This window comes from Heterocephalus glaber, unplaced genomic scaffold (genome assembly GCF_053883595.1).
Source record: "Heterocephalus glaber isolate CG9 unplaced genomic scaffold, H.glaber_assembly_v1.0 deba00001760, whole genome shotgun sequence".
NCBI classification, from domain to species: Eukaryota; Metazoa; Chordata; class Mammalia; order Rodentia; family Bathyergidae; genus Heterocephalus; species Heterocephalus glaber.
Genome location: NW_028258457.1, coordinates 2,180,195 through 2,186,184, shown reverse-complemented (window position 1 = coordinate 2,186,184; position 5,990 = coordinate 2,180,195). Strand labels below are relative to the sequence as shown.

At 35.8% G+C, this 5,990-nt stretch overlaps 1 protein-coding gene across 7 annotated transcripts in view; it reads left to right on the top strand.

Annotated features, from left to right (window-relative positions):
* Hacl2 (2-hydroxyacyl-CoA lyase 2) overlaps positions 1–5,990 on the top strand; it is a 62,522-nt gene that overhangs the window by 22,473 nt on the left and 34,059 nt on the right. The gene's annotated exons all lie outside the window — the stretch shown is intronic.

Below are 5,990 nucleotides of genomic sequence, written 5' to 3'. Positions count from 1 at the left end.
TATCACTATGGTATGATTCTTTTAAAATTTTAATTTAAATTTTATTTTATTTTTAAAAATATTATTTTATTGGTTCATTTTAGGTATACAATATAATGACATTCATCATTGGAAATTTGCATTTTTATGTAATCTCTCTTGGTTCTTATTTTTCCCCCTTCCCCTGCCCTCCCTTCAACCCCTCCATCCCTCCCAATTTACAAAGACTTTGTTTCCATTTTTTTCATTTTCTCATATTAATTCCATTCTCTTCTTTCCTTTCCCATACCCCTCCCGCTTCCCCTTCCCCTTTGCCCCTTTTCTTCCTATTTCACATTATCTGCTATACCTTTTAGTCCTTATTTACACTTTCAGTTTCTCCCACTAGAGAAATTATTCGGTATTTACACATGTGTGTCCTATTTGTTTCACTTAAGAGTATTGCCTCAATGTGCATTCATTTAGCTATAAATGTCTCTAATTTCTCATTTTTTATGGCTGAGTAGTGCTCCATTTTATAAAAAAAACACATTTTCTTTATCCAGTCTCCAGTTGATGGGCACTTGGGCTGTTTCCAAGCTTTAGCTATTACAAATTGTGCTGCTATGAACATGGGTACACAAATATCACTGTGGTATGATTCTTTTAATTCTTTTGAGAAGACACCCAGCAGTGGTATAGCAGGGTCAAATGGGACTTCCAGTCCTAGTTCTTTGAGGTATCTCCATACTGATTTCCACAGTGGTTGCACCAGTCTGCACTCCCACCAGCAGTGGAGCAGGGTTCCCCTCTCCCCACAGCCCCGCCAGCATTTGTTATTGGTTGATTTCTTGATAGCAGCCATTCTTTCTGGGGTGAGGTGGAATCTCAGCGTTGTTTTCATCTGCATCTCTCGAATGACTAATGATGTTGAACATTTTTTCATATGTTTATTTGCTATTTCTACTTCATTGAGAAATATCTATTCATTTCAGATGCCCATTTTTGAATTGGGTCTTTATATTTAGGGGGGGTCTGATTGTTTTGAGTTCTTTATATATTCTAGATAGTAGACCTTTGTCTGAGAAACAGCTGGTAAACATTTTTTCCCAGATTGTAGGTTGTCTCTTAGCTCAGTTGGTAGTTTCTCTTGCAGTGCAGAAGGTTTTTAAACAGATGAGATGGGGCCAGGGATTTAGCTCAGTGGCTCTGCCACCTGCTTTGCAAGCACAAAGTCCTGAGTTCGATCCCTGGTGAAAAAAAAGCCAGTTGTTGATTCTTTGTGCTAGTTCCTGTGCTACTGAGGATTTGTTCATAAAGTGTTTTCCTATGCCAATGTCTTCAAGAGTTCTACCTAGCTTATTATCTTCTAGCAAGTTTAGTTTCTGTTTTAGATCTTTAATCCACTTGGGTTTTAGTGTAGTGCATGGTGAAAGATAGGGGTCTAGTTTTACTCTTTGGCAAGTTAAAATCCAGTTTTTCCAACACATTTATTAAAGAGGCTATCTTACCTCCAGTGAGGATGGTTGGCTCCTTTGCCAAAGATGAGGTAGCTAGCTGAGTATGTCTGGAGTTTTTCTGCATCTTCTACTCTATTCCACTGATCCTCGGGTCTGTTTCTTTGCCAGTATTGTGCTGTTTTTATCACAGTGGTTTTGTAGTATAGTTTCAAGTTGGGGATTGTGATACTCCCTGACATGTCTCTATTGCCTAGAATTGCTTTTGCTATTCTAGGTCTCTTCTGGTTCCAAATGAATTATTGGATTATTTTCTCTAGTTCTGTGAAATATACTATTGAAATTTCAACTGGGATTGCATTGAATCTGTATAGCAGTTTTGGAAGTATGGCCATTTTCACTATACTGGTTCTTCCTACCTAGAAACAAGGGTTGTCTTTCCATTTTCTTATAACCTCTTTTTATATTTCTTATATCCTCTTTTTTCAGAGTGTTGTAGTTCTCAATGTAGAGGTCTTTTGCTTCCTTCATTAGATTGATTCCTAGATATTTCATTTTTTGGGATGTTATTGTGAAAGGGATTGTTTCCCTAATTTCTCTCTCAGTGAGTCTGTTATTTGTGTATAAGTAGGCTATTGATTTCTGAGTGTTGACCTTGTACCCAGCTACTCTACTGAATCTGTCAATTAAATCTAGAAGTCTCTTGGTGGAGTTTTTTGGGTCTTCTATGTAGAGTATCACATTGTCAGCAAATAATGACAGTTTGACTTCTTCCTTTCCTATCTTTATTACTTTTATTTTTTTCTCTTTTTTAATTGCTGTGACTAATGTTTCTAGAACTATATTGAACAGGAGTGGTGATAGTGGAATCCTTGTCTTGTTCCTGATTTTACTGTGAAGATTTTCAGTTTTTGACCATTTAGTATGATCTTGGCTGTTGGTTTTTCATAGCCTTTATGAAGTTGAGATAAAGACCATCTTTTCCAATTTTCTGCAGGTTTTTTTTTTTTTTGATCATGAATGGGTGTTGAAGTTTGTTGAATGCTTTTCTGCATCTATTGAGACAATCACATGGTTTTTGTTCTTGACTCTGTTAGTATAATGTATTACATTTATTGATTTACATATGTTGAACCATCCTTGCATCCCTGGGATAAATCCAACTTGGTCAGCATGCGTGATCTTCTTGATGACCCTCTATATTCTGTTTACCAGTATCTTATTGAGGATTTTTGCATCTATGTTCATTAGGGAGATGGGCCTGAAGTTTTCTTTTTTGCTTGGGTCTTTCCCTGGTTTTGGAATCAAAGTAACACTTGCTTCCAGGAATGAATTTGGAAGTATTGCTTCCCTTTCAATTTCCTTGATGAGTTTAAAGAGTAGTGGCAATAGTTCTTCTCTAAATGTCTTATAGATTTCAGCATTGAAGCCATCAGGACCTGGGGTTTTCTTTGTTGGTAAATTTTTAATTACATTTTCAATTTCATTCATTGTAATTGGAGTGTTTAGAATTTTTATGTCTTCTTTGTTCAACTTTGGTAATTCATACGTATCTAGGAATCTGTCCATTCTGTGTTTTCCATTTTATTAGAGTACAGGTTCTCAAAGTAGGTATTGATGATCCTCTGGATTTCTGCTGGATCTGTTGTGACCTCACCTTTTTCATTCCTAACTGCATGGATTTGAGCCTTTTCTTTCCTTTTTTTGATAAGGTTGGCTAAGGGTTTATCGATTTTATTCATTCTTTTGAAAAATCATCTCTTCAATTCACTGATTTTTTTGTATCATTCTCTTAGTCTCCATTGCATTGATTTCTACTCTGATATTTACAGTTTCCTCCCTTATATGAGCTTTGGGTTTGTCTTGCTCTTCTTTATCTAGGAGCTTAAGATTCAGCATTAGGTTGTTTATTTGAGCTCACTCTGTTTTCCTAGTGTGGGCATTCACTGCTATGAATTTCCCTCATAGAACTGCTTTCATTGTGTCCCCTAAATTCCTGTATGTTGTACTGGCATTATTATTAAATTGTAAAAACTGTCTAATTTCTTCTTTAATTTCCTCTGTGACTCATTGGTTGTTCAGGAGAGTGTTATTCACTTTCTACCTGTCTGTGAAGTTCTTGCTGTTTCTTATGCTGTTGATCTCCAGTTTAATTGCACTGTGGTTTCTGATAATATACACAGGATAACTTCATTTCCTTTGGATTTACTTAAACATGTTCTATGAACTATTATGTGATCTATTTTGGAGAATGACCTGTGTGCAGCCGAAAAGAATGTATAATCTGATTTTGTGGGGTGGAACACTCTGTAGACGTCTACTAAGTGCATTTGTTTCAAAGCTTTGTTCAGTTCTAGTGTTTCCTTATTGATTTTTTTGTGTAGATGATCTATTTGTGACAGTGGGGTATTGAGGTCCCCCACTACAATTGTATTAGTGCTTATTTGGTTTTTCATGTTCCTTAATATTTGTTTAATATTTATTTGATTTTTTTTCCCAGCCTTTTTTCTGAGACAAGGTCTTCAAGGTTGCCTGGATAGGTTTGAACTTATTCTCCTCCTGCCTTGTCCTTTGGGTTTTTTTTGGTACTAGGGATTGAACTTGGGTCCTTGTGCTTGTGCAGCAAGCGGCGAAACCACTGAGCTAACTCCCTGGCCCTGCCTCATCCTTTGGAGTAACTGGTATTATAGGTGTGCACCACCACCTCTGGCTTGTATTTTTTTTGAATGGGTGAATAGTATTTCATTGTATAGATGGAGCACATTTTTTTTGTATTGGGAATCAAACTCGAGACCTTGCACTTTCGAGGCAGGCGGCGGCTCCATTGGGCTAAATCCCTGGCTGGAGCACATTTCTTTTTTTTTTTTGGTACTGGGGATCGAACTCGGGACCTTGCGCTTGTGTGGCAGGTGCCGGAACCACTGAGCTAAATCCCTGGCCCCTAGGAGCACATTTTTTTGGGTAGGAATTTGGGTTGTTTTGGCTATTATGAAGAATGGCATCATGAACATTAGTGTATGGGCATGTGCTTGAGTCTTTGTTTTCAGTTCTGTTGACTATGTAACTAGGGGTGGAATTTTTAGATCATAAGGCAATTTTATGTTTACAATTTTGAGGCATTGCAAAATAGTTTTCCATTAAAATAATGGCTGTACTATTTCACATTTCTACCAGCAGCATGCAAATGTTCTGATTTCTCCACATCCTTGCTGACATTTGTCTTTTTATATTTTAATGACTTACTAGTCCAATTATTTAAATACAGGATGGCCAAAAATTGCATATTTTTGTTAATTTTTATAAAATAATATAACAGGAAATATAAAAATGACAATTTTATTAAATTTATTTTATAACTTTTCTGTATATGGTATATCTTAAAACATTCAATACACAACACAATGTTACAAGCTGAACACTAGTATCTAGTCTCTCTCTGAATTCTTTTTGCATTATTGTCTTGCTTTGAACAACACACTTTACACCATCATGTTGGCCTTTCCTTTTTTTCTGTGCATGGTATAATTTGAATAAAATGCCTACCCACTAAACATAATGGTGAAGACATCTATAATGGATGTCCTGGTTGGTGCTTTGTTGTCCCTTATTTTTCAATTATTTGGTCTATTAGACCTAATCTAAATTTGAAATGACTTTTGAACCCCCTAGTTTTGAATAAATAACAAACATGTTTCATATTGTTTGGTCCAGAAGGTGCATACATATTTTATAATAATATTTTCCTTGTTTTTTGATTATAGAATAGCTTGTTAGATGTTGGTTAATTCTGTCAACATCACCCATAGAATTATTAAAATCATTGACCACTATTGGAATTTTTAGTTTCATTTCTTCTTTAAAGTTCCGTCATTTCTATATTAAGAATAGTTGACAATAAGGAGATGTCTTTTTTGTCTTTCCATTTTGTAACACAGACTTTTCCTCTTAGATTTGCTTACATTTCTCCCTTTTTCGGTTTTTCTTTTGCAGATCTTTCGGCACTTCCTTCCTATTCAGTCTCAGTATCCCATACATGCCTATTTTGTATGGTAAAAGAATATCACTGAGTTCCAGAGAAGTATAAAACTTATATCTAATGTACTTATGTTTTGTTTTTTTTTTGGTACCAGGGATTGAACTCTGGACCTTGCACTTGTGAGGCTGGCAGGCAGAACCACTGAGCTAAATCCCCAGCTCCCTCATTTTTTTTTTTGGTACTGGGGATCGAACTTGGGTCCTTGCACTAATGGACTTATGATAAGCATTTTTATAGATTGTAGCACAAAACTGTGTTATTTTTCACAGTTAAAATAAACACAAATTAGTAAAAGAAAGTAATCAGAAGTTATTAGATTTCACTAGAAACAAACATCAAAGATGAATACAACGTTCTAAATAAAAATATGCAAAGAATAGTTGATATAAAACAAATAAGCAGATGTACAAGTGTATCTCATGCAAATAAGAATCGACTGCTTGAGATGACACCTGTCTGAGCGATGCTTGAGATAGTACCTAAACAAACATGCTACCTGTTAGGGCTCGTGTTTAGATGGCCCCTCAAAGCTTCAAGTG